This window comes from Octopus sinensis, linkage group LG6, assembly GCF_006345805.1.
Source record: "Octopus sinensis linkage group LG6, ASM634580v1, whole genome shotgun sequence".
NCBI classification, from domain to species: domain Eukaryota; kingdom Metazoa; phylum Mollusca; class Cephalopoda; order Octopoda; family Octopodidae; genus Octopus; species Octopus sinensis.
In genome coordinates, this window is record NC_043002.1 from 96,658,341 (window position 1) to 96,685,840 (window position 27,500).

Here is a 27,500-nt window from a genome sequence, read left to right on the forward strand (position 1 = left end):
GGGGGCTGTACCTCTGAAAAACCTAAACCATGTGTATAATACACACCCCTTATCTAACTTGAGTCAAGGAGGTCTGTATAACGTCCTTGCTTTGTAAAACTGTATACGGTAACGTACTTTATTATTATTGTATATATATATAACATAATGCAAATGTGTAGCATCTTTGTGCATTTTGTTTGTAGAAAATTAAGAAATAACAGTAATAACGCTTAATAAATGTTGCTTACGGCAAGTTGTGGATGATTCTTTTATGACTTCATTGCTTTCAGACTTTTAAATGACCTGCTTTGAAGTTTTGCATTCGGTAAAATTTTGTTTATTTTAGTAGTTTTGGCCACAAGAGCCCCTGCTAGCGTGCGGTATCTATGAATAGTAGTGCCCTCTATATAATATATATAATATATATAATATATATATATATATATATATACACAAGCATATATGTGTACAGGGCGTCACAAACGGTGAAAATAATGGTAGATTTCGGTATGGAATTTCGTTACGTTCCTTACCATTATCGGCAAGGAGCTTTTTCAAAACGTTATATATATATATATGTTTCAGACTAATATATATCAGCCGGATCGTGGGTTTAAATGTTCAGTGAAGTACCGGCACATTTTAGGATGGCTTTTGTCATCCACGCTCCGGTTACACTTCAGTGGAACTATTTAGTTAATGAATGAATAAAATAACAAGAAGAGAATATAACACCATGGTAGACGACACTGAAGATCTTTAGTGAGACACATCTTTATCAATGTACTTCACTAGACATAGACCGCAGTCGATAAAACACAATCTTTTGAAGGAAGTCGCACACATAAAGGACATTTACAGGACGGGCCGAAACGAATAAAGCTCAATACCAAATCCATCTTGTCGTTACTTAATTGATATGTATGCATGTATATATGTATGCATGTATTTACGTATGTATCTATTTATGTATGTATGTATGCATTCTGGTAATAACTGTGTGATTAAATCATCACTCAATTAATATTTTAAACGACTAATTTCGATTCTCATATCTGTTAATTTCAGATGTGTAAACATAAACTTTCATGTTCGAGATGCGTACACATACGCGCATAAGTTGAAATGCTCATAGGCTGACTGTGAATGAGCGATCCTGGCGCTGTGGAGTCTTGCATGCATCCATTTCAACTTTTCGTAATAATGACTGTATTGTTTGTTTCCTTGTTGTTCAAATCAACTGTCAACTGTCTATTCAGTAGTTGAAACCTCTCTTGAATATGAAAACAATGTATTACCTCCAGGAAAAAAGTTTATCCCCAAACTCATTCACGCTAACACGGTTGGTACATTAGTGGATGGCGATCCATCTTTATCAACAAAAGTGAGCGGCTGAATTTTGGAGGGGAATAGAGAATAGTAAAATTGATCCAAGATCTGGACATCCTGCAACACCCACTACCGACAAAAACATTGGTCATGTTCATCATTTGCTGATGGATAAATGGCGATTGACTATAAAGCAAATAACCAATGCTATTCGCATTCCTCATGAGATAATTGAGAACCAGAAATCCATATCCCATGAAATTTTTCTGCCCACCAGAATCGTTAGTGCATTTATATGCATTTTTTAAGCACTGAGATTTAACGCTATTGTTGAATATTACATTTTGTCACTTAAGTTCAATAAACGAAGAATCCGTCGTTTACTGGGGTTGATATAACCGTCTAGGAGTTGGCGTACATCAACACCACAACTACCGCTGTCTTATGGTCAGTAATTAAGAGTTACCGAACAAGGCCTATCCCATTTGAAACAAAGCAAATATAAACCTTCGTTGGGATTTTGATACATTAAACACGTAGTGAAGCGAGGACAGGAAAACTTTTATTGTCAACTTACACAAACTTAATTGATTTACTGCCAATTCACCATTTACCCACGTGCATATTTTCCTGGTACAAGTACTGAACTTCTTTTCCAGCCATTCTTCTCCGTTATAGCGGCAAACATCGTTGGTCAGACATACATGTCCATAACACTTGAAATAAAAATACATATATTATGATAATATCTACTAAGTAATATAAGATATTTTACAATACAGTAATATAAGTAATATAAGATATTTTACAATACAGATTTTTTATAAACTAGGAGAGGTAAAGATGGTTTTAGTGATATCCAACAGAGATCATATATTTTGGTTCCTTCCAAATCATATATGAAATTCAGTCGGATCTTTTACCTCTTTCCTGGATCTTGTTTTGGATAAGACAAGTACATGAGAGGAGTATATTGATACCAATTTAATGAACAGATACGTTCCTCTATAAAGATTTCTCCTATGCACAGGCGTCGTTTGGAAAGACCAAAAGCCTTCGGTGTCAAGTGTAACATTGCATAAAATATAGGAAACTCCGGTACTCAGGTTTCGGTGTAGACTTTATTTGCTGGCTACAATTTATGAACGCTAAAAAATAAAGCTATAATAATAACGGTTTCTACTGTCCCGAAAAAAGATCGTTTGAGGAACACTAGAAATCGGGAGAGGCATCTGCCAAGAGAAATGCCTCTTAACACTGATCTTTTTATTGTGCTTGGTACCAGTAACACTGAGGAAAGCAATGGCTGGGTATGTATTCAAAAGCCGCCAACCAAACGTCAAACACTTGTTTTTCATGGATGACCTCAAACTTTATGGTAAAGATGAATCCCAAATCAGTTCCCTCGTTGATAAGGTGCATACTTTCAGTGCTGATATCAGAATGGATTTCGGACTGAAAAAGTGTGGTGTGTTAGTCTTGAAGAGAGGCAAAATCAAATGTACGGACGGACTAGCGATAACAATGGCACATGTTATGAAACAGATAAAAGAGACGGGGCTATAAGTAATTGGGGCTATTGGAAATGGATAAATTAATAGAGAAAGAAATGGCAGAAAGGCTAAGGTTGAGTTCTTACGCAGACTGAGACTGATACTTAGGTCAAAATTAAGCAGACGGAATAAGATCGAAGCTATCATCGCCTAAACGGTTTCACTCCTTACATATGGAGCAGCGGTAATCACACGGACAGTAGATGAACTAAACAGCTTAGATAGAAAGACGAGAAAATTGCTGACTAGATACGTGATACTCTATCCAAAACCTGACACAGACTGTATCTACCAAGAAACAGAGGAGGAAGAGGACAGATCGGATGCAGACACAGCTTTAGAACAGAAGAAAACAACACAGCATAGAATCTAACAAAATGCCACATAACCACTATTATTTGAAGTAAGAAAGTTAGGCTTCTGCAGAAAGGAAGATTGCGAAGATAAAGCACTGTACGTTATTTCAAGATATTTGGCCAGTCTAATTGTGGTTGTTTTGTATGCTAGTTCAAATTGGATCAGGCCTCGACCTCCTTGGGCTCTGGGTAGGTAAAGGTGATCTACGTCTGCCTTTGGGTGGTGCATCCTATTACAACTTAGCAGCTTGCGTATTTTCCTATCTATATTCTCTACTTAACTCATATTCCAGTTCAACACATTGTAGCTATAAGTAACAACTGGAACTGCTAAGGAATTTATAGCTAACACCTTGATATGTGCATTTAGTTCAGATTTCAGGAATGCACGAAATCTCCTATAACATTCCTTCCTGATCTTCTCTTTCATGCTTGCATGCTGAATAGCAGAGCCTTCATTTATCCCTGAATATTTGTATGTTTGTTCTTGCTCAAGCTCACTTATGACTGTGTCAACATCTAACACGACTGAATTTATGGTCTTCACTTTCCCTTTCTGGAAAGTGGCCTTGGCACACTCCTCAAGCCGAAACTCCATCCCGATGTCATCGCTGAATGCTTTCACAGTGCGTAATAGGCCTTCAAGTTCATTATCGTCTGTACCATAGAGTTTTAAGTCATCCTTATAAAATAGATGGCTTTTTTTTATTGGCAATTTTATACCCATACCCTGTTCTGTTTAATTCACTTGTAAGGGTATTAGGGCTATGCAGAATATTAAAGGTGAAAGTGTGTCACCTTGAAAAATTCCACAGTTGATGTTTATATTCTCTGAGGCAAGTACTCCATTAGAGTGGTATAATTGGAGATTTGTATTCCACAGCGACATATTGTGCTTCACGAAGCTTGAATCACAGGAAAATTTTGAAGATGTCCAACGATCTCAAGATCCATGGATGCGGTATACTGTCGAAGGCCTTTTTATAGTCAATCCATGCGGAGCTGAGATTTCTGCGCTTGTTGTGACAGTTCTCAAGGATCATACGATTAATTAGCAATTGATCTTTGCATCCGTATGAGCCTCGGCGGCACCCTTTTTGTTCGATGGGGAAAATATCGTACTTCTCCATGAATGCATATGTTTCTCCACCAGGATAGACGTTAGGATTTTATACGTGGTGGATAGAGAGGTTATAAGCCGATAGTATTTTGGAAGGTTGGTTTCGTTATTCTTTGGGAGTAGGTAAGTAATACCACTTGCTAACCATTCAGATGGTTATTTTGGGGTCTCTCATAATTCCATTGAGCAGCTGAACTAGCTTACCGTGTGCGCATGGGAGCGATGCGAGCCAGAAATTCGGCACCCTATCTTTACCTGGGGATTTCCAATTATGGGCCTTCGTGAGTGCCTTCTTAGGTCTGCTATTGTAATGTCTTCCCATGCTTGTTGTAAATTTTGGTAGGGTCCTTCTGTTTGTATAATCCAGTCTGCATTTATGTTGTACGTCTTCTTGTCACTCCAAATCCTTTTCCAAAAGTTTTTAACTTCTTCCATTGGAGGGGGGGGGTCTTTAACGGTTACCTTCTCCTTCCCTGTTTCTCTCTAGAGTTTTTTGGCATTGGATGTGAACAGCTTATTTTGCTTGTAAAACTTGTTTCTCTTCTCAAATCTTCGTATTCTTTGGGCTTTTGCGTGGACTTTTTGTTTAAGCGTTTCTTTTATTGATATCAGTTCTTCTCTTGGTGAGGATCCAAATTTTCTCTTCATCTTTCTTCCTGTTCTGGATCTTACATCATTTCCACATATTAGTTCATTTAATATTGATATTTCCCCTCTCATAAATTCAATCTCTTTTTCAATTTTACTTCTCCAGGTTTGATTTCTTCCCAGGTTTGGTTTTCTTTGTGTTTTCGGGGGCATACAGCTGGTTTCAATTGCCCTAGCAGAAGCGTAAATAAGTTCATTTAACTCAGTAAAATCAGGTTTTAATTTTTGTATTATTTCATTTGTTACATATTTGCCAATTTTGATTTGTTTTTTATTTTGGTTTGTATTTGAGAGTTTATGAAGTGGTTCTCTATCATTCATACTTGTATGTCTTACAACTTCAAGCGTATTCAGGATTTTCTGCCTCATTTCTTCCATAGACTCTCTGTGTTCTTCAGCAAATGCGAGATCTTCGGTTACTGTTGTTCTATCATTTTCCTGGCTATCTTTAACAGGTTCAATAGAATTTCTTGTATCTTCAGGCCTTTGCGTACTTTGGTCAGATGGCAGTCTTTCAATTAAGCCTCGTGGCGGGCTATACTGTTCTTCTGATTCTTCATTTCCTTTGTGTCTTATATTTATGTCATTTTCCGTTGCGTGCTTGATCGCACTTATTTCACTGTCTGTGAGTCTGTTATTTCTAAGGATATCCCTCCTCACATTTGCCAATTTGTTCTCGTCCAAATAGGGCCTACTGTCTAGATTCCGTGTTCTCCATATATTGTAAGAGTTTGTGGTATGTCTCCCTTGAGATGGCCTACCTAATGCATAGTAATAAGCGAATATTACTTCTTTATACTCTTCTCGGTCCATTTGTTCCGCTTACATTCTTCTTTCTGTGGTGGTTGTGGTGGTGAACTTGGAGGGCTCGAGTTGGGGAATTTCCCGTTCAAGTGACCATCCATGTCCGTATTCGGGGAAGAGTTTGTGCCAGTTGATGAATTTTCGATCCCAGGCTGGCTCTTCCCTGGGGGACGCGCTTCCAGGTTAACCATAGGATAAGCGATTTGGTATACTGATTTAGTTTTCCTTTTAGTTTCCAAAAACATTTTGGTGCTACGATAATGTTATCATTTTTGAGCTTTGAGTGGCTCGTGGGGAGACGGCCATCGTTGCCGTTACAATTATAATCGTACCATTATAGCAGCCGTAGTCGGCTTATTATTGTTATTATCATCACCATTATTATCACTATTATTATTATCACCACTATTAATATCATTATTATCATCAGCACCATCACCATCATCATCATCATCATCATCATCATCAATGATATTGTTTTATGTGTAGTCACAGCAATATCTTATTGTTATTTTTGTTTTTATCATTATTACCATCACAGTACGTTGGCAGCGGGTTGAGTTGTGTGTCTGTCTATCTCGTTGGCTAGCTGGCTGTCTTCAACGCCAGAATTCTTGCCTGTCAGATAATACTTTCATTTTGGTTAACATCTAAAGAGCCGAGGTGAGGTTTGTGTTGGCTGAACTGTGTGTGTGTGTGTGTATGTGTGTGTGTGTGTGTGTGTGTGTGTGCGTGTGTGAGTGTGTGTGCGTGTGTGCGTGTGTGTGTGTAGGTGTGTGTAGATAGGTAGATAGATTATCAGCACTATTACTATCATTATTATCATCATCAACATCATCACCATCACCATTAGCACCATCATCATCAGTGATATTGATTTATGTGTACTCATAGCAGTATCTTATTATTGTTATTTTTTTTATTATCACTATCGCCACCACTACTTCCATTGTTTGGGGTAGTGATTGGTGATGAGGTCATGCTCTATGGGTCTATAAATAGATTCAGCGGATGGTGGAGAGACAGCCCAAGAGACAAAGGACATTAATGGTCAGGAGAGGTCAAACTTTTCTTTTTTTTCTTTTATTATTATTATTATTATTATTATTATTTATTATTATTATTATTATTATTATTATTATTATTATTACTGTTATTCATTGTCTTTCCACATCTTCTAATGCTTGATATATACTACGGTACCAGCTGTACACTACCAGTGAACTAAGGTGACATCCTTATTTTTTTAGCACCATCTAGAGTATTCAAGTAGTTGCAAGCAGTGTTATTTTCTGTAAGTACACCACCCCTATTGCAGCCTTTATTTCTGCCATGTACTTCTCAAGATTTTTACTCACTGTTCCCAGGGCTCCGACAATTATTGGTACTACTACCATCTTTTTCAGCCATCACAACTGCTTAGCCTCCCAACCTGTCATATCTCTCAACTTTTCTCTCTTCCTTATCACATACCTTGTTGTCAGCTGGGTATGCTGTGTCTATGATACAGCATCGTTTGCTTTCATTCTCAATAAACACTATGTCTGGTTCCCTATTCTCTATCTCATGGTCGCACTGAATCATAAAATCCCATAGCATCTTAGCATTATCATTTTCAATTATGACAGCGATTTTATTTTCGTACCACTTTTTTACTCTGTGAAGTTCATACTTGTTGCAAAGTGCCCAATGGGCAATCCTTGTTATATTGTCATGACTTCTCTGATATTCCTTCTGGGCTAGTGGCGTACATTGATTGGTAATATGCCGTATGGTTTCGCCATTTTGTCCACAAATCCTATCCTGCACTTATCACTTCTCGATATGTTGGTTATTCTGTATTTGATGTAATTGTTTTTCAATGCTTGATCTTGGGCAGCACAGACTAAAGCTTCCGTTTCCGGTTTTCAATCACTTGTAGTCAACCATAGCCATCTTTTTCTCTCTGTCTGTCTTATCTTCAACATCCCTATGAAATTGTCTATGCATTATTTTCTTTATGCACCTATTTTCAGTTTCATTCATTCTCAAGTACTTCTACTCATACCAAAATACGTTACGAAATGTCTTTTCCAGGTGTTGCTATTAAGCTAGCTATGGCCTGGGCCAATGTGGCCGAAACATATCTAAGTATCTAAGTGTCTTTGCAATCTTCCATTCTACAGAAGCCTGACATTTTTACTTCCAATCATTATTATCATTATCATTATTAGTATTATTATTATTTTTTAATTATTATTATTATTATTATCATTATTATCATTATTATTATTATTATTATTATTATTATTATTATTATTATTATTATTATCATTATTATCATCATTCCTAAGGTGTCCCCCTCTCTCTCTCCCCCTCCCTCCCCATCTCACCCCCTCTCTCTTCTTCTCTCACCTCTCTCTCTCTCTCTCTCTCTCTCTCTCTCTACCTCTCCCTCTCTGCAAGGCACTAGTATTAGCTGCTACTAGAACCATGCTGGATGCCTATTTACACCAAGAGAATCTTAGTCAAACCACCGTAAGCTATAATACTAACGCAATACAATGATATATTTAAAAAAAAGATACGACGTGTCTCTACAACTTTTAATTTATTTCTCGATAGAATCTTTTCCTGTTTTGGCAGTAAGGTGCGCTACTCTCTCGATGGTGATGCGCCCGCCCTACCCACACCCTCTACCATCTTCCCATATGTTCAATATCTATTCCGCTTCAGTGTTTACAACCAACCCTAAGCTGTCCTCCAATCCCACCTGTCGGTCTGAATGGATCATACTAAACTTGTTATGTTAAAAGTCTTCCTCGCCTCCCTACTTAATCTTCCCTTTCCGTTTTCATTTATTTTCTCTCTCTCTCTCACTCTCTCTCTCTCTCTCTCTCTTTCTCTCTTCTATTTCTTTTTATTTTTGTGAATGTCGAGGGAAATTGAGGGAATTTGTGAGGGAAATTGAGCGCTCAGTGCTTATAAAATGCCCCAATGGCCTGCACAAGACCTGACACTCATGACCGACTGCATCGCCAAACCAACAGGAGAAGAGAGGAAAAGGCGCGTATCGCGGCGCCGTCAAATAACCAGTGCTCCGAGTAGGCTGTACTCGTTAACCTTGTATGGCAAGAAGCCTAGGAGAAGGACCACTCTGAGTTCAAATCGAGGGAAGCAGAGCCCCTGCCATCTTGGAAAATTACCTTCATAGAAATGGTGTCTTTATAAAAGTACCGTTGTTAATAACCTAAAAGTATACCTCGGTTTTGAGTGAAAATAGGAAGCAAAATAGATACCGATAACGGCATAAACGAGATTGGAATCAGCATCCGGTACGTGCTCCATTGTGATCTAGACACTACTAACCATGCTACAAGATACAAAGGGAGTAAACAAGACAACATGATGGTTTTGAAGTGTTACTACCGAAGCACGCCAGTGGATGCAAATGGCATGCTTGTCAGAGGGTACAGAAAACGAATGCACAGTGAATGGAAGGCAAATGGTTCTGTTTGAAATTACTGATCAAAGATTTATGTGACCAAGCTCACTGGACGGGAGTATATTATTAGTTACGGGCGTATTTAAAATGTGGGAATGGAAGCACTCCGTCGGTTACGACGATGAGGGTTCCGGTTGATCCGAATCAACGGAACAGCCTGCTCGTGAAATTAACGTGTAAGTGGCTGAGCACTCCACAGACACGTGCACCCTTAACGTAGTTCTCGGGGATATTCAGCGTGACAGAGAGAGTGACAAGACCGGCCCTTTGAAATACAGGTACAACAGAAACAGGAAGTAAGAGTGAGAGAAAGTTGTGGTGAAAGAGTACAGCAGGGATCACCACCATCCCCTGCCGGAGCCTCGTGGAGCTTTAGGTGTTTTCGCTCAATAAACACTCACAACGCCCGGTCTGGGAATCGAAACCGCGATCTTATGACCGCGAGTCCTAACCACTGGGCCATTGCGCCTCCACATTTAAAATGTACGGCAACATTGGTTATTATTGAAGTAAATGAAACTATCGTAAATAAACAATATACTAACAATAATTTGACAACTTCGATATCATTGGATATTTTACACACAGACGCAAATATATATGTAGGCGTGTGTGTATATGTTTATCCCTTGTATTTAATCATTTAAACTCTTCTCCTGGTATGTATGCATGTAACAGAGATTTATTATATATATATGAATGTACGTATGTACACATATACACATGCAAGTATATAGATTTATATATATGTTTCTTTATTAGCCACACAGGGCTGAACACATAAACTTAGATAAACTTAGATGTGTTTCGACCAATGATTGGTCCAGGCCATGTCTAACTTAATAGCACCACCTGATAGCATTATTTGAATCCTGTTTAAGTCAAGTTTTGTTTATTGTTGGGTGAGTTGAATCCAATTATGGGTGGCTTATCTGGTATTCTTTGAAGGAATCTATCCAGACTCCGATTAAAGTTGATGGGATCCTGTTCCTCTTTGATGTCTTTCGGGACAATGTTAAATAGGGCAGGGCCTGTTGAGGAAAAGAAATTATGTTGTAGTGTACATGTATGCTGTGGGGGACAAATTACAATGTTGGGGCTTTTCTTTTTGTGACAAAAAGAGAAAAGAAAACGACAAATAAAAAATAAAATGGGGGTAAGTTTTCGATCAAAAGGGATCATTAAAAAAGAAAAAAATCGAATATATATATTTCTGTGTGCGTATGTTTGTGAGTGTGTGTGTGCGTGTGTGTGTGTGTGTATTAATATATACATACACCTGTGCATACTACTCGTTCAATGAAAATCAAGTATCGGCAATTGTAACACAATCAAAACGTGAAAACTTTGAGTCAAAAAATTGTAAAATTGGTGCCCAGGCATTTCGAAATGTATTTTCATATATGACTGGCAACTTACGGTTCTGTTTCCTAACGTAGTACCTGTTAATGCTATTAAAGTCAACAAGCAAAAAGCTGAAGTTGTGTCATATTGATCTGGAAGTACAAAAGTAATTTGAGGTGATCGAACTGATGTTTTTATATTTCAAGGAAAAAGAGGAACAACACATAGAGATACGTGAGTGTATGCATTCTATACGCATATATTCGTGAGGCTGTGTGTATGTCGGTGTGTGTGCGCGTGCGTGTATTTATATATATATATATATATATATATACAAGTACTTTTACATATAAGTATATATATATGTATATGTATATATGTGTATAAATATATATATATATGTATATATATGTATATATATATATGTATATATATATATATATATATATTATATATATATATATATATATATATATATATATATAATATATATATATATGTATATATATATATATATCAGTAGCCTGTGCAGAATCAGGTATATATATATATATAATTCATGAAAACAAACTTCCAATAAGTCAGGTGTAACCCTACAGCGTTATATGCATCTACATATCGTACTTTGGGGTCTTATCGTATATTTATATATTTATCTATAAATATACAAAGTATCTGATAAAAGTCAATATTCAATTTTGGGGGATTAATCGATACGCGGGTATTCTATTCCAGATAATGCAAAAATAACCTCATGAGTATATCTTACAGTAATCTCATGGTATCAGTTTGCACTTCACGAAATAATACTAAAAGGATATAACCAAAATGTCATGCTAGGTATATAATGTAGTTCATTAATTATATCATACTTTAGTTAATACTTATATTTATTAAATATGAAGGAACTACAAGTGTTTCAGTATTGGAAGATTACAATATATATACATATACATGATTGTATACCCATATATATATATATATATATATAATATATATACATATACATGATTGTATACCCATATATATATATATATATATATATATATATACATATATAAATACATATATGCAATCGTCAGATGTACAATTATTCGAACACATCTTCATGTTACATTTCAATATATTATATATCTAATTTTACATCCCTTTAAAAATAAGCAATACAATTAAATATAAAAGATTAAAAATTATGAATAAAAAATTAAGAATAAAAATTATACATTCTAAAATTAAGAATTAGAATTATACATTATAAATATGAATATCAATCAAAATATATATCAATCAAAATATATATCAATCATGTAAAATCAAATATACATCAAATACAGAATGTGAGATATAAGGTTAAACATCAGAATAAAGATGTCTGTGCTTAAATTGTGATATAGAACAAGAAAAATTCAAATACATGTCTTCCTTATTTTGCTGGTACTAAAATGGAGATTGGAGGAAGAAGATAGCAGGGAACTATAGATGTTTATGCGTGATTTGTACCAAGAGGTGTAATTACACTATAAATAGTTTTAATTTTAAATTATCCTTTATTATTTTTTTTAATTTACCTATATTGGGAGGTATATCTAATTTGTTATTATATATTTTTAGTAATATTTATTTTATTTTTATTTGTATTATTGCATTATTTATTTATTATTTTTATTCTTTTATATAATCTATTCGAGTGCTTTAGAAATAAAATTAAGTGGTTATTTGATTTAGGGATATGGAAATCAGTACTTCATTTTACTTAACATAAAATTACTTCGGCGCCTATATTTTACTCCTCGTTCATCATGTGTGTGTACTCTCTTTTTTTAGATTTTAATTCCCATATATAGTTACTTAGTCCTGTAGACTTACTTAAATTGGGACTTTTAAAGGTCTGGTAGTGTTGGGATATTCTTTTTAAATTTTTTAAAACATTTCATTAGCTGTTGATCCAATATACGCCTTGCAATCGCAACAGTTGTTTCTACGCAACGTAGTTCAACAGACTTGCAGGTTAGGCAAATGTTTTCTTGCGTTATGGGATCTAGTTGTGTTTCCTCGGGCGATATGTAAATATTGTCTTCGTAAATTCAAATCGTCAGCTTCAAGAGCATCCTGTCCGTCGTGCCCTGGAGTTGGTAGTAGCCACTAAGTGTAAGAAGAGCTGTGTTGCGGCCGAACGTCCATTGGCACACTACTTTCAATATGTGGATGTAGTGAGATGATGATTTTGCTACTATTAAAGTCATTGTCGTTTTAAAACAATGGCATCTGATTTTTGTGTAATATTTATTTGTTTTGCATGGTTGGTTAAACTTGCTGACCGTTTAGAACATGCACATACATATACACAGTAAGCACATAAATGCGAAATATAGTGGGAAAAATAGTACTCGAAAAACAAAGGTAGAGTAATATGTTTTATTAAAAAGCATCAAAAATGACAAAAACTGTTACTCAGTTTTACCTTTCCGTTCGTCGACACTTTTGTTTAGAATGGAACAAAAATAGGTTTATGTGCATAAATATACAATTAGTTTGATAGATACACATTTGAAAATGATTTTGTTTCATTAGGCCTTTCAACTAAAGGTCATTTCATTAACCGGTTGCATGGAATAAAAAATTGCTGTTTAAAATCCTATTATTATAAAAATCGAATAAAACCTGAAATCAAAAATAGCTTATAAAAAGGATATTACTGAAATAATAAATTAGAAAACATATCCATTTAAAAACATTTTCACGCTAGAATACATATACATTTTGCAGTATATACACGTACCAAACAATGTATGATAGTAGCATTTTCATTACCATATTTTATATTTATTGCGATGAAAGGAATATTGCTTTCTTAATGCATTTCCATTTGTTGTCATTTATATGTTATTCTGAGGACTCAATTATTCGACGCAGTGCATCTGAATTTCACTATCATATTTAATTATTATAAATAATAATGTTGCTACTCGATTTAATTTCATTATTAAGACTATTTTCCCATCATAATCCCCATTATTGATATTCATACTACAATTATTATTGCGGTGATTACTATTACTAAACATATCCCACACAGTAAGTATACTGGTTTCAAATACTTGCACAAGGTCAACCATTTCGGGACTGTGGGTCAGTCGATTACATCGACCCACGTGCTCCACTGGTACTTACTTTAATGATCCCAAAATAGTGACTGGCAAAGTCAACAATTTACTATTCATTTTACCATTTACTTACGATCACACAGTGATTTATTCCTACCGTCAATACCGCAAGCATACATTTTAATATCATGAGTTTTATTAATACGCACGCTATTAACAATTTAGGCATAACCTGCTCCATGTTCCGAGTGCCTACCGTATCCAGGAAGATTTATGAGTACATATATATATATATATAAGGATTAGATCGTTTTTTAAATAACGATCATATCGATTGGCTAGCATCGGAATAAAAATCTCAGAGATAATAATTATTATTAAAATTATAATTAAAGGCATCTAAATGATACCGTCATGCCAGTGATAGTAATCATAACTTGACTCTAAAACCATATCAAATATTCATACAGTACCAGGAGAGTCAGGTTTTCACTACTATCTCTAGTGTGATCGTACCTCTTAGATACCCTTAATTATAATTATATATATATATATATAAAGAGAGAGAGAGAGAGAGAGAAAGACAGAAAGAGAGATACATATATATATATATATATATATATATATATACAGAGCGAGGTAAAAAGATAGATAGATAGATAGATAGATAGATAGATAGATAGATAGATAGATAGATAGATAGATAGATAGATAGATAGATAGATAGATAGATAGATAGATAGATAGATAGATAGATAGATAGATAGATAGATAGGAGCGAGAGAAAGAGATACAAATGCACACAGACCTATATTCATGCACAGAAACAGAAAATACAATTAGTTTAGATTTAGACCTCATATTTTGTTCTTTACCAATAAAATCAAATCAAAACTCTGCCAGGTAAATTTATAGTAGGCTCTTTCCGATTTTATGTACTGTAAGAAAACATTGACGAACAAATTCAATTTTTTAAATCATATCTGAGTTATATTGCAAAACAGTCGTTTAAATATTTCATACAAATTCCATTTAAAAAATCAGATACTTTTCTGAAGTTCACTTACGTACGCCAGAAGGACAAGGCTGTGAAGAATTTTAAAAGAATGATGAAGGCGAAAGCGATGAGTATTTATAACTGAATGTAACACCTCCAATACTAATAAACAGCGAGTGACAATATATCTCAGTCCCAAACCTGAATCGGATATTAATGACAGTTTACAAAATACTTGCTGAGAACTAAATATATTTAATGGTTCGTAGACAAGTGCAAACATCGGTTTCTTCTGCACCTGAAGTTAAGAAACGGAATAAATAACGTTTACCCCAATTGAAACAGCTCAATAGATAATATCCAAGAGAGTTCGATATATATAATATATATATATATATATATATATATATATATATATGCAGCACGGATTTTTGTCAGTGAACAGGTCGCGGATTTTAGCGACGAAAATATTTTGACAAATTAAACTTAAATGTTGAAGTGAATCGAACGCTTTTGTGTGTTTCTTAAATGGCTTATAACACCTACCACGCTGCAATTGTTTTCGTTTCAGCACACGATCTCAGATCAAATTACTTGCTATGCGAGTACATCTCCGTAATAATATATATATATATATATATATATATATATATATATATATATATATATATGCGCATGCACAAGCAACGTCAGGTTTTTTACGACACATGTTTCAAGAGCTTGAATTTTCTTGCTAATTCAGTTCTTTAAAACCTTATATTTCAAATAACTAATGTCAGACTCAAGAGTGTCTCAGAAATTGGAAGGGCACGCTACAATCGTTGACTTAAAAACGCAAAATAGTTATAAGGAAATAACTGCTTGCTGAAAGTTTCTCTTTATTTATTATGTCCCCGAAATAATCGATAAAACATTCAGAAAACATCAGAAATCACAATATTCAGTCCATTTGTATCAACATCACATTTCTTCAGTTTTCCAAATTTGCGATCGTTTTACAATTCTCTTTTACTTCTGCCAAAAATCGACACTACACTCTTTCCCACCAACGTAGTTAATTTCGTTTTCTTTCCATCAATGTTCTCTTCTCATTGATCATCAATACTGTTCTTTCGTGGATCACATCCGGGCCCGTCTCGCTCCATAATAGAAGAAAAGCAAGGCGTAGTATCAACCTCATTGGTTCCAGTCCCGTTCACACAGTTATCGTTTGCTTTTTTGCTTGGCAATTTCATTCATAGATGAGGTGTATTTTAGCTTACCACCGACGGGTAATTCTATCAAGATATTATCTCCAGCAAGGTTACCTACCAAGTTATATCAGGTATTACTGAGCATATGAAAAACAAAAAGGACATAATTGTTCACGAGAGTACGCTGCTGTGAGTGGTGCAGAGATCATTTAAAAGATGAAGGGTTATGGTGAATTAAAAACAGAAGTGGCAGAATGTATGTTTGACTTCAAGAAAGCTAACCAATGGAGACTAAACTGGTCATTTTCCTCTCACTGCATCTCTTCCCCCCCCCCACACTCTTTCTTTCTCTCTATGTCTCTTTCTTTCCCATCTTTGATATATTTCAACACAGTAGCACATGGACTTCGACCAAACCTAAAAATTCACCTCTCCCTTTTTAGTAGGCTGAACGTTTCATCTCCAAATTTTCTTTGAAGTATGGTTGTCAGGCTCATTTGGCTTTGTATAGGTCATCAGCGAGAGAGAGCTTCCTGAGAAGCTCACCTCCGACGCGAAGGATATTAGTTTCTTCACTTACCACACTAATTTCATGTATTTAGTTTTGCTACTGCTATTTAACAAGTGCTGTCTGAGAGAAACTATGCCACATTCAAAGGTTGTCTGCACTAATCTCAAGCCCTTACCTTCTTTATGTCTTCTTAAATAGAGACTGAAGGTATCACTGCTTTTGTGAAGTTTGCCAGTCTATGTTTTTGTCTATAGAGTGGCTTTCTTCTACAGATCAGTTAAGTACCCCAACGTTGAAATCGACACTACTACTATTGGCATCGTTATGGTTACTGGGTCTGGGTACCACAACAGCCTCACACATATATATATATACTCCCTCAGCTTTGCATTGCTACCCACCACTAGACACTCATTGTACTCCCCGCATGAGCAACCGGCCTACCCTCGCGTTTATTAATTTACTTTCATCTTCGGTGCGCAACTAGGAGCAGCACCAACGAAGTGACCTTATGGTTTTATACCAACCAGAAATGTCATAGTGTCTCTCTCAGATATCACTTGTTCAACAACAGCGCCGAAAATAAATACATGAAGTTAGTGTTGGAAAGTGAAAAAAACAATATCTTACGTTTCGGAAATGACCTATTCATAAAGTATTCTCTTCCTGATGACCTCCCATTCAAACGTAACTGAGACGAACTATCGTATCTCAAAGGAGACATCAATGTGAGAAACTTCCAGCATACCATAACAATGCCACAGATGGGTATATTTGTCAAAGACATAAAGAAGTTAGTAACATTGACATAAAAAAATAGTTCCATCAATCGAGGCTTGCCTTCGACTCGTGGCCGCTACATCACATTACACTTGGAAGTCTATACATTTGTACACATGAGCAAGAGATTGCTAGTAAATATCTAATCAACAAAAGATATACATTGAAGCTCTTGGAGTTCGAAGATGTAAGAGACAATTGTAGACTATGTTATATTTCTGCGGAAGGCATTACACATGGGATTAGCAGCTGCCGAAAAATGTCATTTAAATAGTACCTCTCTGTTGGATATGATCCTGTCGCAAAAAAACAATATATGATACTATAGGGAAAAAAAAAGTCTCTCCTGGAATATAGAGAATTCCTCTGCTATTGAATACGTACGCAGATATCAGCACAAGGACTATTTGTCGAACGATCCCATTGAATCATCTGTCGAGTGCATGCATAACAGGCCACCATAGAGATTATGTCTACCGTCATAAAGATTGGCTGTCCTGCTGTTGTGAATAACTCTTCGAAAATCAAAGAGACACAAGACAACTATGAACAATTGCTTTGAAACATCCAGCTACTCTGTTTACTCTCTCCTTTACTCTTTTACTTGTTTCAGTCATTTCACTGTGGCCATGCTGGAGCACCGCCTTTTAGTCGAGCAAATTGACCCCAGGACTTATTCTTTGTAAGCCTAGTACTTATTCTATCGGCCTCTTTCGCCGAACCGCTAAGTTACGGAGACGTAAACACAGCAGCATCGGTTGTCAAGCGATGTTGGGGGGGGGGACAAAAACAGACACACAAACACTTACACACACCTATACACATATATACGACGGGCTTCTTTCAGTTTCTGTCTACCAAATCCACTCACAAGGCACTGGTCGGCCCGGGGCTATAGCAGAAGACACTTGCCCAAGATGCCACGCAGTGGGACTGAACCCGGAACCATGTGGCTGGTTAGCAAGCTACTTACCACACAGCCACTCCTGCGCCTATATATATATATATATATATATATATATATATATATTATATATATCTTACTCATAAGGTATTAGAATCTTATATGTATACCATTCAGCTCGAGGCTATAGTAGAAGATACTTGCCCAAGGCGCCACGTACTGAGACTGAATCCGGAACCATGTGGTTGGTAAGCAAGCTACTTACCGCACAGCCACTCCTACTTCCATTTATAACTATAATAATTGGGACCCATGATTTCGTAAGGAAATTCCTAACTCTTAGTTCGATAAACTTGAATTTACGAACAGGATTCGCACATTAGGTAGACAATCTGTAAGCGGAATCGTAAAGGTTATGCAAGACTTTTATCTGGTTTAGAATGTGACTTTCTTTTCGTTTCTCGATTCCAAAGATAAAGACTTATATTTTCGGCAGAACACAGCTCCATCTTTATCGGAATAATTTAAATGTTTAGAAACAGAACCATACGTACGTATATACACACGAACTTGTATGCATAGACACGCACACATACACCTGCACGCACGCACTCACACACACACACCACACATATATATATATATATATATATACATATACATATAATACATATATATACATACATATTATATTATATATATATTTTATTTATAGAAGGAGCTTCTACAGGACTAGAACTGTTTCATTCAGAGAAATCTTCAGGAAGCTAGTTAACAAGAATTGTATTGGCATTTATACATTTAGGCAGGTTTAAAGGGGTGTTGGTGGGGGACTTTTTGGGGGTAGGCATAGCGCAAAAAATCATACTTGGGGGAGTGGTCAAGGAGTCAGTGTATACACGTGTATTTATATTTATTGGTGTATATGTATAGACTAGCCTTCTAAGAGTGTAGACATGAATCTGTAGGTACGCGTACGTATGTGTATATACGTGAATGTATGTAGATGTATGTATGTATGAATATAACGCGTGCGTGCGCGTATGCGTATGAGTGTACGAATGAGTGAGTGTACGTGCTAAAGAGTGTGCGTGAGTGAATGAGTAATTGTCTTCCAGTAGACGGATAAATGGTCTGGCTGTCATAGCCAAGATGTTTGTGACCAAGCGGCCAAAGATAACAAAAGTAATAAACGAAGATAATAAAATTAAAATTAGGGAATGGGTCTGTATTTGTATATGTATATATATATATATGTGTGTATGTGTAGGTATGCATGGGTACACATATGTATATATATGTGTATATATATATATATGTGTATGTATGTATATGTGTATATGTATGTGTATGTATGTATATATATGTGTATGTATGTGTATGTGTGGGTGTATATATATGTGTGTATGTGTATATATGTGTATATAGGGACTAGTGTGATGTGTGTGTATGGATTTGTGTGTGTATGCGTGTATGTGAGTATATGTGTGGTGTATGTGTATTATATATATTTTTTCCTGTGTGTATATATGTGTGGTCGTGTGTGTATATATACATGTGTGTTATCCGTGTATGCAAGTGAGTGTGTGTATGTATACATATATATGTGTATGTGTAGATATGTATATGTATGTGTGAGTGTATATATGTGTGTATGTGTAGAGGTATAAGTGAGAATTCCTTATTTACCTAAACTCTATTCCCCCCCTTTATATATATTATATATATATATATATATATATATATATTATATATATATATTATTTTATTTTTTTTTTTTTTTATTTTTATTTTTTATTTTTTTTATTATTTTTTATTTTCTATTTTTATTTTTTATTTTTTATTTTTTATTTTTTATTTTTTATTTTTTATTTTTTTATTTATTCTCCTATCTAATTTAACACTGACTCCTTGACCACTCCCCCAAGTATGATTTTTTGCGCTATGCCTACCCCCAAAAAGTCCCCCACCAACACCCCTTTAAACCTGCCTAAATGTATAAATGCCAATACAATTCTTGTTAACTAGCTTCCTGAAGATTTCTCTTGAATGAAACAGTTTAGTCCTGTAGAAGCTCCTTCTATATAATAAATTAATTTTACTCTGCTATGTATTGAGTACCTTATTTACTGTGGTTAACCCCGAATCAACCCGGGACCTACATATATATATATATATATATATATATATAATATATATATATATATATATATATATATATATATATATATATGTATATATAATACATATATATGTATATATATATGTGTATTATATATATAGATATAAACTTAGATATGTTTTGACCAATGATTGGTCCAGGCCATGTCTAACTTAATAGCACCACCTGATAGGATTATTTGAATCTTCTTTAAGTAAAGTTTTGTTTATGGTCTATTCAAGTAGTGAGATTTTGTTGGGTGAGTTGTATCCAATTATGGGTGGCTTATCTGGTGTTCCTTGGAGGAATCTATCCAGATTCCGTTTAAAGTTGATGGGATCCTTTTTCTCTTTGATCTCTTTCGGGACAATGTTAAATAGGGCAGGGCCTGTTGAGGAAAAAAATTATATAGCAGTGATCTTGAATTGGGCAGGGGACGTATTACCCTGGTCCCAGTCTTGGATGAAGCTTGAAGCTAATGTTCAGGTAATTTGGGCAAAGTTGGCGGTATATTCTCCACATCGTACAAATGATGTACCGCTCACGGCGACGCTGGAGAGAGTAGAGTTTCAAGGCTTTAAGGCGATCCCAATAATCGAGAGCAGCCATGCCTTCAATTCGTTTAGTGAGTGCTCTCAGGAGTGATTCAATCCTCGAGATGTTTTGTCTTGTATAGGGAGACCACAGTGGGCAGCAGCATTCGAGGTGTGGCCGTACAAAGGAGGAGAAAAGTGGTATGATGACACCTTGTTCTCTGGACCGGAAAGTTCTTAAGATCCGGGAACTCATCCTACGAGCTATATCGACCTTCTTGTTGATGCGTGCACTCCAACTGAGATCGTCATGAACAATTACACCCAGGTCTCTGATATTTTTAGAGGCTGTGAGCGGTTCCCCTGAAGGAAGAGAGTATGGCTGTTTTAGTGAGGAATTTCTTCCAAAATGCATCAGCTCAAATTTTCCCTCGTTCAGTTGCATTTTGTTTCTGTCTGCCCATTGACTCACAGCATATAGATCAGACTGGAGTTGAGTTCAGTCTGCTTCTTCATTGACGATTTACTGGAGCTTAGTGTCATCAGCAAATATTTTCACTTTGCAATAATGTACGACACTGGAAAGGTCGTTTATGTAAACTATGAAGAGTAGCGGACACAAGACAGTCCCCTGGGGGACACCGCTAGTGACTTTTGCTGGGCTTGAGTGGACTTCATCAACTACATCAACTACGACATGTTGTGTTCTATCTGTCAGGAAATACTTAATCCAGTGTAGAACTTTTCCACGGATTCCAACATTTGCCAATTTTGAGAGTATGATATTATGGTCTATCCTGTCGAACGCAATACTGAAGACAAGATATATGACATCAGAGTTAGAACCTGTTCCCAAGGCTTTGAGTACATCTTCAATGTGGTGTAAAAGCTGTGTTAGACAGTCCCTACCACAGCGAAAGCCATGCTGATTTGCATTTAGGAGTTTGTGGGTCTCCAGGAAGTAAGCACACCAGCATTGGTTGTCATGCGATGTTTGGGGACAAACACATACACACAAACACGCACATACATATATATGTATATATATATATACATTATACGACGAGCTTCTTTCAGTTTCCGTCTACCAAATCCACTCACAAGGCTTTGGTCGGCCCGAGGCATAGTAGAAGACACTTACCCAAGGTACCACGCAGTGGGAGTGAACCCGGAACCATGCGGTTCGTAAGCAAGCTACTTACCACACAGCCACTCCTATGCCTATATATACACATATATAGTTTTAGATCTCTGAATGAGATCTAAGTAGTAACGACACTGCACATAGTAAAAATCTATAACCTGAGTTAGTCCTGTGTAAGACCATGTTACTAACTTTTAACCCCAGGAAAATATTTTTCCAGTTGGTTATCGATACACTATCTGTGGTTGATATATAACTGTAAGCAACGGATCTTACTACTCTCTTCTAGACACTAGCAGGTCCAACAAACCAATGGTTTCTGAGTAATTACCCGTCGTCGGTGATGGACAACTACGGCTAGTGATAGTAGCTCACTCAACCCTACTCACAATATATGTTTATAGAAGCGATGGACAGTCTTTGATCTTTGAATATGATCTAAGTAGTAACGGTACGGTATAGTAAAATCTGTTTGCCAACGTGAGGTGGCAGTCCTGCATAGGACTTTATTACTATTTTCTATCCCCTGGAAAACAACTGTTTATCAACGCTGAACAACTGCGGCTAGCGGTAGCAGCTTACACGCCCCCTTCTCACAGTATGTATTTATAAAAGCGAAGGACAGTCGCTGATCTCGTAATAAGTAAAGCAGCTAGTTTTAAATCTGAACATCTAAGTAGTAATGATACTATATAGTAACATCTATTTGACAGCTTGAGGCGGAGGTACTGTGTAGTACCAAGTTATTGCATTTTAACACCAGCGAAATATCTTTTCTAACTGGTTATCAACACACGATCTGTGTCTGAAATTTGCCGAACCAACAGACCAATGTTTTCTTAGCTATTACGTGTCGTCGATGCTGCACAACTCCCGGCTAGCGATAGCAACTTACGGACTCTACTCATTGCTCCGTTGGTGGTGTTAGTGGCTAGGAGAGAGCAGTAAGAGCCCCTCCACACAGTATATTTCAGTTAATCATCGGTGACCTCCCAGGACAGTTAAAACTTTTTAGATATTATATAATTAAAATGTCTTATCTCATGGTATGATATGAACATTTGACGTAGTTTTTAAAGTCAGGGATTTGACTGCTATTTCGGCATGGTGGTGTCTCTCAGACACCCTTATTTTAATAATATATATATTATTGTTATTCTACCAAATATATACCTTTTACTTATTATTTTGCACATTACTTAATCATTGTTATATGTTTTATCTTATATTTAATCTTTCTATAATATGTAAGTTTTTTAAATGATATAATTTAATATTTCAATATTGAATTGATAAAAGGTAGTTTTTTTGTAATTTATATATATATATTTTATATTTTGTGAAATTTGATTTAGTATTTCTAAATTGAACTTTTCCCTGTAAGTTTGGAATAATATTCCCTCATATTATATATATATGTAAAAGGAAATAGATACAATGACAATGGGAGATTCGTGGATTACGCTGGCATGTCTTTAATTAAGTAGGTAACAAAGAAGTAAGAAGTAGAGATGAGGGTGGCATTTACGATCGTTTCGATTTACTGGAGTAAGTAAATCTCTTCAGAATGCACGTATAGATAGATGCATCGTTTCGGATGCCAAAATGATTGAACATATGTGATGGTAATGTAGACAAAGTAGGAACTCATACATTGAAATTTTGTCCTTGCACTGGTAAATTCGCTGGGTAGGGGTTTGCTTGTGGTAGATTGGTTAGTTTCGTTGGGTTTTAAGAGCGGGGTGAGTATTATTAGGTACGAATTACCTCGTTTAATTAAGCACTTTTTTCTCACGTGTTCATCTCGTATTAGAGAGTCTTTCTCTCTCTCTCTCTCTCTCTCTCTCTCTCCATATATATATATATTATATATATATATATAATATATATATATATATATATATGTAAAAGGAAATAGATACAATGACAATGGGAGATTCGTGGATTACGCTGGCATGTCTTTAATTAAGTAGGTAACAAAGAAGTAAGAAGTAGAGATGAGGGTGGCATTTACGATCGTTTCGATTTACTGGAGTAAGTAAATCTCTTCAGAATGCACGTATAGATAGATGCATCGTTTAGGATGCCAAAATGATTGAACATATGTGATGGTAATGTAGACAAAGTAGGAACTCATACATTGAAATTTTGTCCTTGCACTGGTAAATTCGCTGGGTAGGGGTTTGCTTGTGGTAGATTGGTTAGTATCGTTGGGTAATAAGGACGGGGTGAGTATTATTTAGGTACGAATTACCTCGTTTAATTAAGCACTTTTTTCTCACGTGTTCATCTCGTATTAGAGGGTCTCTCTCACTCTCTCTCTCTCTCTCTCTCTCTCTATCTCTCTCTCCATATATATATATATATATATATAGTAAATTCTCGTTATGTCGAATTCGGATGAGTCGAACATTCGCTTGTGTCGAATTTCATTTCTAGTCCCGACGCCAAGACACTGTTTTACATGTTAAAAGCTACGCCTAACTCGATGTCGGGTAAGTCGAACATTCACTAAAATCGAAGTAAATTAGTGTCTCATCAATATAATAATACTTTATATTTACTCCTATTGTCACGAAGTGTGAAGAGAACTTCAGTGGACTGCACATCAGATTCTTTTACTATTGTAATTTAGTAATACTCTGTTATATACAAAATATACAGTAATAAGATGTATTTTCGAGAATCACAAACGTATGTTAGTAAACAAACTTATTTCGCATTTACTGTTCGTGTGTATTTGAAAACACAAATTAGCTAAAACACATAATATTGAATTGATTACGGAGAGATTACAATGTGTAGTACTTGTACGTTTTGAGAGTACATTTGTTTCATAGCATCACAACTTTTCATTGCATTACATTAAATTATAAACAATGTAACTATTTTGACTCCATTCTTATAATCTACTTTCATCGATTCACATTGAAATTTCAAGCTAGTTTCAGCCTATATCTTCAAGTTTCTAGAATATTTTCCGTTCTTTAGTTCATGTAGCAATTATTAAATTTTTAAGATTATCTCAATTTTGAGTTCAAACGCTTGGTCGCAGAATTTGTATCGTAAAATTGTAAATTTTTGAAAGTAAAATTTTGTAAAATAGTCTTCTCATTAGTTTTAATCTACGCACATAAGAATATTTATCACAACTGATTTCGTTTTCGTTTTTTACAGTATTCTGCATTGACTTTGTGTGTATTTTGGTAACATTGATAATACCAAGTTTTTGAGAATTTTACCAAGCAGTTCGATAATCATTGCTGACTTAAGATATAAGATAGTCGTGTGCACTGAACCTTAAGTTTTTTTGATTCGTGTCAAAGTGATACTTTTCATAAATTACATATGGCGTTAGTTAAAAGAAAATTCACTGTATACAAAATACAAATCAAATACCAAGCCATTATCGATATTCAAAAAAGTAAAAGAAAAAAAAAAGAAAACATAGAAAATGTCAAACAGTTTGAAATACTTCTTAACACACTGTCTATGCGGATAAAATCGTCTTCCAAAATCAAAAAGGTCTACCAAAATAGTGGTTTGGAACACAACAGAATTCATTTCTGCAAATATTCAGCGGTGAAGGAGCACCAGTTTTGTGGTTTCAGACTGCCCGAACGCAGAATATCCCAGTATCATTGCCTATTTTGCAAGCAGAATTGCTCAAACTGGCAAAGAATCTTCAACACCCAGATTTCAACTGTAGAGATTGATGGCTCAGTCGCTTCAAATAAACTTTAAAACTATTAATGAGGAAGCTAACAGCATCGAAGATAAACGAGTAGATACATAATACACCATTACACTATCAAGTACTCGATCGATGACATCAGGACTTTCTTTACAAATTGCATCTATCCAAATCCCTAACACGTAAAGGAGGACAATGTAACGGTGGAAAACTCTCAAAAAGACCAAATCACTATCTTACTATGCGTTAACATGTTTGCCATCGACAAACTACTTACATTGTTCGTGACTGGAAAATCACTCAATCCCAGATGCTTGAAGGGCGTCAAAACGCTAACCACAGAGAACACTGCAAGCAAAAAGGCTTGGATGAGGAGAGCAATTTTCCCCGACTGGCTGCAGAAGTTGACTAAACCGTCAGACTTCAAAAACGAAAAATTGCCCTAGAATTGGACAACGTCCTATCACACTCACACATAAATTCTCACATAATTTAATAGAATTGCAATGGTGCCTATAATAGCATAAAAATTAAAATCCTTTTGATCGAGGTTTATTCAAGAAACGATTTTAATCTAAACACGAAGCATGATATAATGATTTTTGTTGCAGTTACTGTTAAGAATTACCATATTTTGGTTTCCTGAAATGTTCTAAAAGCAAGTAGTAGTAAGGCACCTGTTACTCATGCAACACATTCAATAAACTGACATCATGCTGCAAGGAGATACAAACACATTTACATCACAGTAAAATTGGCACATATATTCATAATAATACCTTTCAAAGTCAACACGTTACAAAAGCAACAGACTCCAAACTCTCTGTGACAACACACCACATACCTTATGCTTTACAAAAACTCCGCTCTGATAACTAAATACAAAATCTACAGCTTACTCGCAGCACAATACAAAAATACACATTATTTGTAATGCAGTAAAGAAAAATACAGTACGTCTACAAATTTGCTATACACTAAATCGACGAAATATTTGCAACATTTTATAAACAACAAAATTACAAATGATTGAAATATGAGAAAACGAGGGGTGACTTGATTATGTCATTACTTGATTATCAAAAGTAATAGCCAAATTTCCCTCAAACCATATTTCTTGTCTCTTTTTATGTTAAGGGAAAAGAGATATAGAATGTAATCTCTCTCTATATAAACGGCAGTTTGTCTGTCTGCGTGTCTGTGTGTCTGTTAGGTTGTACCCTCACCCTGACCACGGCTTTCAACCGATTCTGATGAAACTTGACACACACATAGCCCAATGTCATAATTCAAAACTAACGCAGCGAAAATTTTGAAAAGTTCCCCCAGTTCTGAAAAAAAATCGATAAATTCGACATGGGGTCGAGAATCAGAAACAAACCACATACTGTCTGGGGGACGCAACTCGACCTTTTTAACTCTCAAAAAAATTTACCATCATTTTTTTTCCATTTTTTTGCTATTTTTTAGCTATAACTCTCTAAAAATGCTTTATAGTTATTTCCCTTACAAACCCGAGCAACGCCGGGCGATACTGCTAGTCTTATATACAGGGGTTCCCATAATCAATGCAACCGAATTTTTAAATTTCGCCGGAGCAAAATATTATTATATTTCAGGTCTGAGTGTTGCAATGCATTAGTAAAGGAAACACAATGGTGAAGCTACCACATTTATTTGATATGACCACCTTTGTTTCGAATCACATCCTTAAGTCTAGGTACGAGTGATTCACACGCAACACGCAGAACGCTAACATAACAAGCAACACGCAGCTCACTAAAATGACACTCCATTTTTTTACAACCCAACACTACCTATGCATCAAGGTATAATAAAGAACATCAAAACTCACTACC